At 33.9% G+C, this 15,694-nt stretch overlaps 1 long non-coding RNA gene across 1 annotated transcript; it reads right to left on the bottom strand.

Moving 5' to 3' along the window:
• Positions 1-11,242: 11,242 nt before the first annotated feature.
• Positions 11,243-15,694, bottom strand: LOC143064652 (uncharacterized). Its single transcript, XR_012975298.1, has 3 exons — positions 15,523-15,694; positions 13,656-13,739; positions 11,243-11,917 (listed from the first exon to the last, which is right to left on the bottom strand). It is a non-coding gene; the product is annotated as an uncharacterized LOC143064652 (long non-coding RNA).

Raw genomic sequence — 15,694 nt, 5'->3', positions numbered from 1 at the left:
AATGCGAAATTAAATAAACATAACACTAATAATAATATCCCAAAACTGCAGGAAGTGAAAAAACAACATACAAACTAAAGACTGAGCATCACGAACCACATAAAAAACATGACTTTCAAAATTATAGACACGAAAATCGCACTCGGAAAATAATAATGGCGGCGACAATATTTTGTGTTTAATTTGAAAAGGTATTTATTGCCAAAAAAACTGATCTTTTAATTTTTGTAATACCCAACTTATTTCCAGAAGAATGGCGTAGGGTTTTACTTTTATTCATCGATACCAAATATAAGCAAGTTCTATTTGGAGAATAGTTTATGTACAGTAGCATTTATAAAGTTCAGCATGACAAATACAAACAATCATAACGACACTTCTTGATCATAAAAAAAGTGCTCTTAACAAGTACGTTATTTATCAAGGGAGAAATGAAAATTAATGTTCATCAAAAATTGTATAAAGCCAAACGAAACTTAAAACTCTTGAGTCTTTCCTAATTAGCAACCTTCTGTGCAAGGTAGAATGTGTATTTTATGTTACAAAATGATAACATAACTGGTATTTGTTATAACAATTGAGATGAACACTTTACAGTTAACCTTTTCCATTTCATTGGATGGAGTTATTGTGTTTTTCGTATCGATGATATCTCACCTAACAAGGAGGAATTGTCATAAGGGTATCATACAACCTGTCGTATTCTGGGCCATCTGCTAGTGTGTTCTAGCGATTTCTACATCGTAAGCTAAAACGATGAGACATGCATTGCTTTTCTATATATCTGTAGTTTCATAATTTGCTAATAATTTGCTAATGTGAAAAATTTATTCATCTTTACTTGTAATATTTGATCAGTCTTCTTTCATCATGTTTCAAAGGCATGATAAAAAAATGAAGCAAATGTCTGCAAATATTGATTTTTATTTTTGTTAATGTTAAAAAATAAATTAAGTTACAAATTACTTCATAGCACTTATGAAAGATGGACTTCAGTACTGGAACGATGAGAAAATTTGGTTGATCTTTTAAAAATAACAACTGAAAAAAAAAAAATAAAGAGGCAAATGATACGGCGACAATATCGGCGGAACAGAGTTGGTATAAAGATGAACCCCATCCTTTCCCACCCCATTATCTGTGTTGATGTTACAATCATACCATACTATCAATAAAAACAATTTTACGCTTTAAATATTTTTATCGTTATTCTTAAGCGATCAGAAATAAGAAACGAATATCATATTTTTGTTATAAATTTCATGACAGATGTCATGGACTTGCATAATTTTCTAAATGATCACCTTCTTTGATCCAGTGCTAATGAAATGCAGCGTCAAAAGTCAGTATTTAATAACCAAATGTCCAGGAGAAGTGGACAGATGACCGGGTTTGACTTTACTCTGGACATGTGTGTCCAGTAACTGACCGTTGGTCTTGTCACCTGGAGTGACCCTGTATGCTACTTTTAACAACTCGTGTCTTACACCGTCGATTAAAACTTAGTAAACTTTAATTTCAATGATACTGGACAAAGGCCGTCGTTTATAATGTATCATTATTGCTATGACCCGTATGTGAAGATATTATTTATCAATCATGCGGGATAATTCATTATAGTTAAATCTTTAACCTATGAACTTTCCATAGTTAAGTCAATAACGGGGAGTTAGCCACCCGTCAAATAAGCACACCTTTACTTTGTTGAACATAACACGTCTTTGCGCATGATGGCGTGTGCCAACACCGTTAAGACACGGCGTCCGGTTTGTTTATGTAATCAGATTAGCCGGAAAAGTAGCGGGTATTTAATATAAAGTAAATAATTGTTGAGATTAAATTCTAATTTACGGAAATGACTAGAACTACCCTCATCACTTGAGCGATCAGAAATTGTGCGCTGTGTCAGAAAAATGGTCTAGATTGGATTTTAATATCGCATTATAAGTTTTGATCGTGATTCAGTCTTTCCTTATGTTCTTAGAGAATTTCCTGTTTGTTATAAAGTTATTAAAATTAAACCCATAGAAGTTCATTTTTGTTTGGTGAGAGAAGTTTAACATACATATACAATTTCAAAAAATATAAGATCTTTCAAAGTCTCAATTCACAATCACGAATACAAATATTGAAGAAAAAAATGTGAATTTTCTTTCGATGCTTTGATAAATACTATTATACCATGGATTATCCCATATATACCGAGAATGCCTCGTAGGCATATACTGAGAATGCCCCGTAGACGTATACTGAGAATGCCTCGTAGACATATACCGAGAATGCCTCAAAGACATATACTGAGAATGCCTTGTAGACATATACTGAGAATGCCTCGTAGGCATATACCGAGAATGCCTCGTAGACATATACCGAGAATGCCTCGTAGGCATATACTGAGAATGCCTCGTAGACATATACTGAGAATGCCTCGTAGACATATACTGATAATGCCTCGTAGACACATACTGAGAATGCCTCGTAGGCATATATTGAGAATGCCTCGTAGACATATACGGAGAATGCCTCGTAGACATATACTGATAATGCCTCGTAGACATATACTGAGAATGCCTCGTAGGCATATATTGAGAATGCCTCGTAGGCATATACGGAGAATGCCTCGTAGACATATACTGAGAATGCTTCGTAGGCATATACCGAGAATGCCTCGTAGGCATATACTGAGAATGCCTTGTAGACATATACCGAGAATGCCTCGTAGACATATACCGAGAATGCCTCGTAGACATATACTGAGAATGCCTCGTAGGCATATACTGAGAATGCCTCGTAGACATATACCGAGAATGCCTCGTAGACATATACCGAGAATGCCTCGTAGACATATACCGAGAATGCCTCGTAGGCATATACTGAGAATGCCTCGTAGACATATACCGAGAATGCCTCGTTGAAATATACCGAGAATGCCTCGTAGGCATATACTGAGAATGCCTCGTAGGCATATACTGAGAATGCCTCGTAGACATATACTGAGAATGCCTCGTAGGCATATACTGAGAATGCCTCGTAGGCATATACTGAGAATGCCTCGTAGGCACTCTCTCTCTCTCTCTCTCTCTCTCTTTTTTTTTTTTTTTTTTAAACCTATATACCTTTTATACACACAAGGTTCTTGTACTTAACTTGTATTTGCGCGACTTGCATTGTCGAGCTAATTTTCTTTTTATTATTATTCCGTATTCAGTATATATATCCCAATAAAACTTTGCATGCCTAAAAATCAACATTAATTTATCTACACAATGATGTATAAAAACGATCCGAGTAAATGGCGTGACAGGCCTTACATGCGCAAGTAGACCAACTATAAGCCATGTCCTCTTCTCACTGAATTATTTCGATGGAATACAGTGAAATATACTGAAAAAAAATAGCTAAACATTGCGAGCGAGTTTCATTTCACAGAAATTAGAGATAATCAGAGGCAATAATCATTGCTATTGGAATACCTCTATGAAATTGTCAATAATACAATTTTGGTCGAAAAAAAAATCCTTGATCATACATAAAATAATAGCGTTAAGGGATGAACGTGAAGGGACAAAGGATCAGCACACAGTAAATAGAAAAAGGACAGAATGCAATTTACACAAAAAAAAACCCAACATATTTTCAACTGAAAAAAACCCATATATTCTTCAAATCTATAATAGAAGAACTTCCATCTGTGTGCATAACCGAAACATTAATATGTGCACCCTTTGTGTGGAAATATTGGAAACAGTGAATTTTATTTTTGCTGAAAACACAAAAGAGGGTATTTTTTTTATTTATTTAAGGAATGAGAAAAGCTCACTTTGCCCTTTGAGACAGTTGAGCTTAAAAGGGCTGACCTTGAGTCGCTCACCTGGTAAATACATTTTTATTTTTTTAAATATTAAGTTTTTCCCAACATTGCGATCATTTATATAATAACAAATTAAACCAACTTCCAAAGACAAACACTCCTATAAGCAGACAATTGACAGTTTTGGCTGACTGTTGGCATATTTGTAGATTTTATTTTGCTGAACACTTGTGTTTAGTTATCAATTTCTCTCCATCTTTTATAGTTTCTACCAAAAAAAATAAACAAAATAATAAAATATTTCTTTAAAGTAAATGGTCATGTATATTTTTTTTCATATAGATTTGATTTTGTTGAAGGGGTAATTTGATTATTTGTAAATGTTATTAACAGTTCCTCTAGCTGTAAGTCTTAAAGTGCGATTTTTTTTCTTATAAAATTGCAATCTAAGGACAATAACTCCTAAACGGATTATATATTTTTTTTCTAAAAATTCTGCAGGTGATGGACATGATCTGCTGATCAGTTTTCTCAAAGTCAGATTTCTTGAGTTTATACATAACATGGCAGACCACCCAATACATAAACTTTCTCTAACTATTTAAGTTTTTTTTTTAGAAACAATCCAAAAACTTTGAAACCTACCATATTGACATTCCAGGGACAATGATTTCTAAATGGATTTTCATTACTTAATATTTCACAGGTGATCATTTTTCTTTGACAGATTTGCTCTTAAAATTTTCGTTTTTGGGATATAAGCCGTTAACTGCATTTTACCTCTATGTTTAATTGTTAGTAAACTATACCATGTTTGATCCGATCTCCGAATACAATTCTTATTAAAGTGGATAGATACACTAACAGGGCCGTAACCAGGGGTTGAATTCAGGGAGGCAGGGGTTTGGGGCCGCCGATTGAGGCCCCTTAGATAGGGGGTTGGGGGCACAGCCCCCGCGGATTTTTTTTCCCACAGTAAAATGGCTAAAAATTACCTGTTTTCCTTAAGACTCATCAGTATTGCTTGATACTGGAAGCAATTTTTATGCAAAAACAAACTAAGATTGCTGTTAGGGGTAAGCCAAGGCTGTGTCTTGAAAGCCGTACTTTGAACTATAATTATTAACATTAAATATATTGTGACCGCCGATTTTTTCTCTCTCAATAAAATGGTTTAAAATTACCCGTTTTCCTTCGATTTCCTTACCTTAAGACTCATCAGGAAGACTTGAAGATGGAAGCAAACGATTATTATCTGTTTTTAAAGATATTAAAAAATACATAGGCCTAAAGCAAGATTATAGAACGCAAGATATTTTTTTTATCGAGGACCTTGAATTTCAATATTGTAGAAAGCTGAACAGACATGTATAGAACTACAACGAATGTGAGTGTTTTACTACTAAGGCATTTACCATAATGTTCTCGTACGATCAGGAGACGTACTGTCTGACTAGACACGTTAAAAAAATATCCAACAGCTGATTCAGCCGGTAACGAATTTCCGATATCATAAAAGATTCACATTTCCATTCTCAATTTTATACAATACAAAGGGAACTTCCTCTGCTTAATTGAGCCCCTAAATAAATGTAATTAGTTTTATTTAAAATTGTGGAAAGCCAAGTTTCTCATGCGTTCTCGTACAACATAGGAAATACTGAATAACAGATGGATGGCCACATAAAACAAAATACTAAAACAAATACTGAAATGGTCAACCGTTTCGATCAAAAATCCGGAAAATGACAGATAAATCACATATCATGATATCACTGTTAAAACTGTAAACATGTGTATTCAAGTTCTTCGTGTAGTACTACATATTGTTAATATTTCATTTAATAAAATTTTTGGTGTAGAAAATTCAGGGGAGGCAGCCTCCCCTGCCTCATAGGTAGTTACGGCCCTGCACTAAGGTACATCCTGGTAAAGTATGGTAACATTTAGCATATTAGTTTAAGAGCAGAATATTTTTGAAAATTTTTCGACGACGGATAGACGGACACCAATGACGAACGCCTAGTGATGTCAAAAGCTCAAATGGCTCATGAGGCCAGAAGAATTAAAAAAGGGCGAGGCTTTGCTAACCGCTCACATACCCTAGCTCCAGATACGGGTAGGTGGTAAACATACCAATGCACAACCCCCATTGACTTAAACCGGAGGATAGAGACAGCTTATCTGACAGATTTTAAACAAATCTTAATCGCAGTTATGACGGTTACAAAAATTGCTTAAATTACTTAATAAAAAAATAAGGCCGTAGAATCATGTTATTAATCAATTCAAAGCGAGACAACTCTAGCAGGAATTTTAATGTGTTGCAACGATGAGATATGGATCTGCCATCTTAAACTTCTAGAGAGGAATAGGTTCAGTAAAATCCTTTTTTTTTGCCCCAGAATAATATAACTGTTTTACAAAATTGTTAAAATGTAAACTGTTAGCTATTTATTGGAAGGAATTAGACTTCTGTTACATAAATATGGGCTGTTTTTGACGATACAATCACAGGCACGTACTTGTCTCAATTTTTTTTCTCACCTATATACTTTAATATAATACTAGAACACACCCGCGAAATCGCGGGCATATACACCTGTAAACTGTTGTAGGATGAATTTTTGTAAAAGATATTATGACTGGAGAATTTCATATAAGGTATCAAAAACCCTGTCTCTTTTTTCCACAGTCCGTTATGTGTTTCCTTTCTGTTAAATTCAATTATTTTTCGTGTTTCTGGCCTTATACCACAATTATTCTTCCCCTTTGCTACAATGCATTTTTTGGTAAAAGTCAAACATGTCAAATTAAATTAAAGATTTGCACCGCTTCAAACATGAAATAAATGAAACTGCTTATAGACCATTATTATTCTAATAAAATGTGCTTCTAGGACAATCCATCAGTGCTTTTCCTTTCGAGAGCCCTATTAACATGACAATGGTAGGATTTGAATCTCGTATAAATGACTAAGGCTCATTTGAGGGATGGTCTGAGGGGCCATGATCCCGAAATCCCGGGCTTAAAAACACGAAATCCCAAGGTGCGTATTTTAACGAAAATCATATCCCGACATCCCAAAATTAAAAAAAAAAATTATTCCCGTATCCCGTAAAGATCAATCCCGAAATCCCGAGCTTAAAAACACCCGATCACGAATTCCCGAATAAGTCCTGCCTAGCTCCCTCTAATCTCTACCCTACTTTCAAATTGGCCAAATCACTACTTTCACTTTCAACAATAAATTGTTATGCCCCATTTATGGAAATTATGTTTTCTAGTCTGTTCGTCCGTTCGTTCGTTCGTCCGTCCTTCTGTCCGGCTTCAGGTTAAAGTTTTCACTTTCAACAATTATAAATTTTTATGCCCCATTTATGAGAATTACGTTTTCTAGTCTGTTCGTCCGTTCGTGCGTTCGTCCGTCCGTCTGCCCCGCTTCAGGTTTAAAGTTTTTGTCGAGCTAGTTTTTGATGAAGTTGAAGTCCAACTAACTCGAAACTTGGTAAATATGTTCCCTATGATATGATCTTTCTAATTTTAATGCCGAATTAGAGATTTTACCCCATTTCACGGTCCACTAAACATAGTAAATGATAGTGCCGATGTGGCATCCGTATACTATGGACACATTCTTATTTCCACATGTTTTACTTATTTCAATATATATGCAACTGGTATGACCCTCTTAGATAGTAAATATTTCAGAAAAAAGTAGACAGAATACAGAGAGTCTCTGTATATTATAGTAGTATAATCGTAGTTTACAGGTGGATAAACGCGAAAACATAATTGTCTCTAAGGATGTATAATAGTTGTGGTTCTTGCGATCTAAAAACCATGATATGGAGAACGCTCTGATTGGCTTATTATGTCACCCGATCGACAATGTCGGGTGACATATTGCTATTCCTCTGTTTCTTTTTCCGTATTATTATTTTTCTTCCACCTAATTTTGTCCACCCGCTTTCTCAGAGCCTAAAGTACCAATCCGAATGATGGTTCACTATAACAAGGAACCCAGAATTTCCAGTTGCAGTGCAACTTTGGAACTAAAAAATGGCTGCCATCACCATGGCAACTGGAAAATGTTAAAAAAAATATAATTTTGGAGTATGCTGAATTATTTGAGAATGCTTTGACATAAAATCTTTAGAATTTAATACAATGTAGATGCCCACTATGTACCGGTTTGGTATGATTTTGGCAATCATTGGAACTGCTATGTTGCCATGGATACCACACTAAAAATTTCAAAAATATGGAAATGCTCCAAATTTTATAAAAGTTCACAGTAACGATGAGCAACATTGGTAGGTGTGGAATTTGGCGTTGGAATTTCGAAAATGTCTGCCGTTTCCATGGAAACAGTGCAAAACAGGTCAAAATGGTCCAAAAACCTTAAAGTGGCATTTACTTTCTTAAAATGGAAGGTCAAATTGATCGAAATTTTGATGGTATGGTCCCTCCCATGTACCAATGTGGTATATGCCATTAAATTTTGGGAATGGTCTCTGTTGCCATAGGAACCATCACAAATGTCAAAAATTTCAAAAATTTCAAAATGCTCCAAAATTGATGAAACTTAATATGATTGTAGACTGGCAAGTCTGGATGAGACTTTTGAAGATGAAATTTCAAAAATGGCCACCGTTGCCATGGAAACTGCAGAAAAGTCAAATATTTTCGATATGCTCCAAAATTAATGATTTTTAATATTATTGTAAACTGGCATGTATAGATGAGACTTTTGACTTTCAAACTTTCAAAATGGCTGCCGTTGCCATGGAAACAGCAAAAATGTCATGTTTTTAAAAATGATCTAAATGTACTGAAAATTTACAGAAAAATGAATAGCCATGCAAATATGTGCATTCACTGTTAAAAGTTTTCGAAATGACTGCCGCTTAGTGGCAATGGGGGAAAGGGTAACATCCGCTATTGCTTGCAATAGCAATTCTAGTTTATTTTTCATTTTTGTAATCTATCATACGATTGGTTGTTCTTGTGCATTTTTAAAATCGGAAGTCTTATCTATCACTAAAAGTCAGTCTGATAACGGAAACAATATCCGGACACCTATTTTGTCGTTTTTCTCCCAAAATAACTCAATCTGAATAATCATAAGAATGGATGACAAATGCGACTATGCATGTAACCTAAAGAACACAGTCATGATGATTAATTTATTGTGGAAGGAAGAGAAGCAACACACAAAATGAGGTCTTCTGATGACAAATGCGACTATGCATGTAACCTAAAGAACACAGAGTCATGATGATTAATTTATTGTGGAAGGAAGAGAAGCGACACACAAATTGAGGTCTTCTCGTTTAATAGTATAGATTACATATTACATTAAGGTATATAGGAACATTTTCTTTTTTATTCTAACTCGAATTCAATAGGCCGCTCATTGGTAACCTTTAATGAATATAATTGTAAGAAACAATATAAAAAAGAGTATTATAGGATTATGAGACTTGTACATATTTTATCTGTTGAAAAGGAATTATTGGTGCATTAAAACTTTTTTTCCGAGAATTTAGGGGAGCAGATGTGAACAGCGACCATCATTTAGTTATAGCCTAACACCAACTGCAGCTGAAGAAAGTACCAGACAATAACAAACCTGGGAGAATTAAAGATCCTCAATGTCAACCGTCTGAAAGAACCTGAAATCAAACAAAAGTTTGTCACTGAACTCAGAAACAGATTTAGAGTATTATAGGAAATTGATCAAACTGAAGGCAGTTCCATAGAGAAGAAATGGCAAAACACCAAAGAGGAATATCAAAACCTTGCCAAGTGAAAAGATCATTGGCTTCCGTATGAGCAGCAATAAACAATGGTTAACATCAGATACATGGAAATTAATCGATGAAAGAGCAAAACTTAAAAAAAAGGATCTCAGCACTAGGTCATCAAGGTTAAAAGAACAAATACAGAAAATACATGCAGAGAAAGATAAGGAGGTAAAGAAAAGAGATAGACAAGATTAAATGGACCATCTGGAAGAACGAGCTGAAGAAGCATAAAAGGCTACCGCAAGAGGCGATTTAAGTAGTCTACAAGATCACAAAAGAACTATGTAGTCAATTCAAACAACCACCTCCAGTAAAATACACAAGAGTGCACACACTGAAATGTCTCGCCTTCTTTACTAATCATTGATATTATGTTGATAGTCCCAAATATAAAGCTTCATAACAACTGTCATATAAAATTAACATTCAACAAGAAATCTAAATATTGACCAATGAACCATGAAAATGAGGTCAAGGTCTGAACCATGCCAGGTAGACATGTACAGCTAACAATTTGTTCATACAACAAATATAGTTGACCTCTTGCTTATAGTTTAAGAAAATCGACCAAAACACAAAAACTTAACACTGAGTAATGAACTATGAAAATGAGGTCAAGGTCAAATAAAACCTGCGTGACTGACATATAGATCATAAAATATTTCCCAAGCACCAAATATAGTTGACCTTTTGCATATAGTATAAGAAAAAAAGACTAAAACTCAAAAACTTAACTTTGACCACTGAACCATGAAAATTAGGTCAAGGTCAGATGACACCTGCCAGCAAGACATGTTAACCTTACAATCATTCCATACACCAAAAATAGTAGACCTATTGCATACAGTATAAGAAAAACAGACCAAAACACAAAAACTTAACTATAAACAGTCTCCGGGACAAGTTTGCAATTCCGCTGAGTGCAAAAGTTGTCACCTTAATTTTTGGAGTTAAGTCAAAATGAAGTTGATAAATTTGTTGGTATTGGTTCCCTGATATTTGTCCTAAAAAATTTTGGCTCTAGCACCACTGTTGAAAAAGTTATGCCCCTTTTTTCAACAATTTCCTCAGAGGAAAAGTAGTTTTCCTCAAGGGAAATCAAATTTCCCTAAGGGAAAAAGATTTTTCCTCAAGGGAAATTGTTTTTTCCTCAAGGGAAAAAGATTTCCCTTAGGGAAATTGCTGCATAAATATTTCCTTTGAGGAAATCCTATTTCCTTTAAGGAAATTCTTTTTCCTTTGAGGAAATTCTATTTCCTTTGAGGAAATTTGCGGCTTCAAATTTTCCTTTGAGGAAATACTTTTTCCTGTGAGGAAATTTGCAGCTTCAAATTTTCCTTGGAGGAAATACTTTTTCCTGTGAGGAAATTTTTGACAAACACTTTTCCTTGAGGGAAAATTCAAGACAACAAATTTCCTCTAAGGAAATCATTGTTCTTCAAATTTCCTCTAAGGAAATTTCTGAACATCAAATTTCCCTTAAGGAAATGATTTCCCCTATTTTTCCTCTATGGAAACTTCATAACAGTACAAACAGTATAAATATAATTTTTCATAGACTGAATTATTGATACAACAGATAATTAAAACTTTAATACAAATTTTCATGGCGAGTATTAAACATACAAACATGACAAAAACAAAAGGCTGACTGTTAATAACATGTTTAAGACAATACAATAATAAGCAAAACACTATGAATATCATACCATTTGTGATGTTATAAATATTGTGCTCACATTTGCATATTAAATAAAATAAACACTTTTCATGTTAAATTAACTTGTCTTTTGTTTCAGCTGCTGTGTACAATTATTCGACCCCCTACATAACAGTTCAGTGCATAAATAATTCCATCCATAAGACATCTTCTTTCAATTGGCTGAATAAATTTTTGCAACTTGTTCTTCAAACATCTTCTCTGTATATTTGATATGATGGAGCCATGTACATGAATGGATAAAGCAGGTGTTTATTTCGACAACAAACATGACAAAGATACTATTTTTTTCTTAATTTCTCCATAATCCATCAGTGAATATGTAGGTTGTTACATTTTACACAAGTGTGTTCTTGCGCATCTTTGATAGTACATGTACTCCATTTTGTTTATAGCAATTTTGTAGAATTTTTTCTATTTCTTTTTCCAGAAAAACACACAGTGCAGTTCATTTCACATTAATTAATCTAATTAGCACATTATCATGATTATGTAGAAAAGTATTAACAATTAAGTTTCCTCTTCAGTATAGACCTGCAGGACCTGTTGATGATCATAAAAACCAAGACATCTGACCTATAAATACACAAAATTTAAAAAAAAATGTTATAAATGGAGAAAAAAACAGTAATATAAATAAGCTTATTTTATCATGTTTTAATGAACATTTTGAGAAACTTTCATTTGATATTCTTACTTATGAGTTCTCTTATTTCAGTGCTTTGTGTTCAAGATTTAATATTCGTTGTTTAGTGCCTTGCAGTGATATTTAAAGTTGAGCCACTTGCAATAGTTGTTATAGAATGTTCATATGTTGTGTTATTTGAACCACTGTCCTATATTATGGTAAGGTTGATTGTTATTGACTTTGAATATGTTGAACTTCACAAATAATACACGATGGTCTTGATGTATAGATTCTGCGTACTGATGTTGTTTATCATCTTAACAACGTGTGTTATAGTTTTTTCATTTGTCTTTGTACTATTACTTATACTGTTGAATGGTTTTATGTGATATCCGTTTGACGTGGCTCTGTACTTATACATCTCGTCAATGTGTTTGTATTGGCTTTCATTTTTTGGTGGCGTGTTTTGTATATGCGACTTTTTGTATTTCTTTGGTTCTTATAACGTGACTCTGTACTTTAAAAGATCCCATCAGTATGATATTGTTCTATTCTATGTCATTATGATATATTTCTATTATGAATTACAAAATACGTTGAACCATAAACGTCAAAATCATTCAATTGCGTAGTGGAATTATCTATTTGTGGATTCTTATAAATTCTATATAACTTTTGGACAACTTTCAATCTCTGTCTATTTCTGAAATTTATTCTTACATACTTTTAATTTTTTTGCCCTATATGCTAACATTGCCTATGTAAATTTTAAAATTGTTTGTATGCACATTGAACGACAAATCTATGTGACGTATAAAAATTTCTGACGTCAGACACACAAATCAATGAACATGATGAATGTGTTAGTAGATAGATGTGTTTGTGTTCTGTAAAATTGTTCCTTTTAAAATTGTTATACGATGATGACTGATGTACCCATATTTGTACTATTTTATTTATTGTGTCTGTTTAGTTAACGCAACAATGTAAATATCACGGAATTTGATGAGACTGTCATCAAAGTGAGAGGGTTAGCGCTATAAAACCAGGTTTAATCCACCATTTTCTACATTTGAAATTGCCTGTACCAAGTCAGGAATATGACAGTTCTTGTCCATTCGTTTTTGATGCGTTTTGTTATTTGATTTTGCCATGTGATTATGGACTTTCCGAATTGATTTTCCTCTAAGTTCAGTATTTTTGTGATTTTACTTTTTCTTTTGGATTGTTTAAATCTTTTCATGTTGGGATCTTTATTGGCTGACCTCTTAAAGGAAGTGTTTTCTCATTATTGAAGGCCGGCCCATCATTGGCCTTTAATTTCTTGCATTCACTTCATTGAACTCTGGTGGATTAGTCACTCATTTACCATACCACATCTTCTTATTTTTATATATGTCATCATTCAAAGGCAATTACTTTTATTACTGTAATTCAGAAATTATCGAGAGGTTTTTAGTAATGCGAATAATGTGACTGGGTGAGTATCGCAAAAATAAGAACTCATATTTTGATAACAAAAACATATATATATATATATATATATATATATATAGATCTTTATGCAGATTTTTTTTGTAATCACAATAAGTTGTCCATTTGTGATAAATCACAATTATAAATGCAATCAACATATCAATAATTTCTGAATTTACATGATTGTGCAGTATATAGAAGTGGTCTTACCATTTAGGCCTTGTTGTATTCTGTTTTTCTTGTTTTGTCGCTCATTTCTATTTTAACTGTTTATATTTTTCTATATTTCTTGTCCTAAACATAAAAAGGGTAAAAACTATTATTAAACATCAGTATGTGTTTTTCATTAGGTTGCAGTCTTGTAATTGACTGCTCCATAGGCTTACATGCTAAACAGCTGATCTTTGAAAATAAAAAAATAAAAAATGCTACATAGAAAAACATTTTCATGTTCATATCATGTATGTACTAATGTGAAATTGTGATTTATTCGGGAAAAAAGTGGGTCATGCCACGAAGAATAAAAAGTTACGTAACCCTGAAGTCAAAACATTTTTTTTGTACTTTCTGTTTGCTGTTCTCACTAGGCCGCACCACTTTCAGTAAACATGAAATCCATGAAATGAGTCCATAAAAAAATTCAGGAAAAAATGAACTATTTTGTTTCCTAGAACAGTGAGGTAAAATTGCACTGGGGGGGGGGGGGGGGGGGGGTCCAGGGGTTGGAACCACCCCTTTTCTTTTGCCGAGCAATGCATTTCAATGGGAGCATATAGTTGGAACCCCCCCCTTTACTCTGGGTTGGGACCCCTCCCTGTTTAATAATGGCTGGATCCGCCCCTGATCAACATTATAGAAAAATCTATAAGCTATAACTCAAAATAAGGATAATTTTATTTTTAAAGGGTAATTAAGTTTGACAACTTCAGACATACTAATAAAAATACCTTTTCAAACTTTACCAAATTACTACTTTACCTAAAAAATTTGCCACATTTCATCCAATTTAATTTCATCCTCTTAATTACTTGCTATTTCATCCATAATATTTAAAGAAATAAATTTGAAAGTAGTATGATTTTAATTTGCAAGTTAAACACTATCCAAATAGAGTAGATATACTCGACTAATTTTAATCAAACTTGGCGTGAACTAAGATTTAAGGGAATAGATGACAGTTTACCTACAATGACCTAGTTTCATGGCAATAGCATATACATTAAAGACTATATGGGCATTCTTATGTTTAACTTTAAACTTCGGGTGTTCATTTTTTAAAGTTTAAAGCTAACAATTTCAACTACATACATCAAGATTTGATCCTACATTATTTAAGTATTGCAAAAAATAGCTTTTTAAATGGCTCTATATATAATTGTGTATGTCACATGTATGTATATGATGTATATTAATGTAAAGCAGCTGAAAACTTATTAGCCATCTCATATTTATTTCAGTTCTTCAAAAGGCAAATTTATATGAGCCTATGCCTGAAAATAGAGATTTCTAATTAAGGGGAAAGCCCTCCTCCCCCCCCCCCCCCCCCCCCCCCATAATCCCCTTCGTGTGAAAATTTTTGTTGATTATATAGGGAATCACTGAAGCATGACTGGAGCAAGCATCCACTCCCACCCTAGGACTACCCCCCCCCCTTTTCCAAAAAGAAAATGAAAAGTTCTGGATCCCTCCCCGTCAATCTTACACTCAGAGTTGTCACACAAAATGAATGAGAGGGGGTAGGAGGGGTCCTAATCCCGAAATCCCGGGCTTAAAAACACGAGATCCCGAAATCCCGGACTTAAAAACACGAAATCCCGAAGTCCCGAAAGTCGAAAAAAGAATTCCCGGATCCCGAAAGGGTCAATCCCGAAATCCCGAGCTTAAAAACACCCGATCCCGGAGTCCCGATAAAGGTCCTATCCCCCCTCATGAATGATACCATATGTTCATATGAATATGTTTTAGGTCGTGTAGGTGTATTTAAGGAGGCAACCATTTGATTTGTAGGGTGAAAAAGCCTTAAAAGGTGAATAATCTTGCCTTGTAAACTTGTGCTATTTATATAAATAAAAATTACCATCCATTAAAAATCCGTCAGCCCAATCTCATCCAGTAAAATAAATTATTGTCTGTTTTCGAAGTTATATGGAAGTACTTAGTAGTCCAGATAATTATGACGCATTGCAATGCATTTTTTCTAAGGAGCCGTGTTGACTTCCAATTGGGGGAATGGAACCAATAAATTGATC

The sequence above is a fragment of the Mytilus galloprovincialis genome, chromosome 2 (assembly GCF_965363235.1).
Source record: "Mytilus galloprovincialis chromosome 2, xbMytGall1.hap1.1, whole genome shotgun sequence".
NCBI lineage: Eukaryota > Metazoa > Mollusca > Bivalvia > Mytilida > Mytilidae > Mytilus > Mytilus galloprovincialis.
This window is presented reverse-complemented; position numbering and strand designations above follow the sequence as displayed.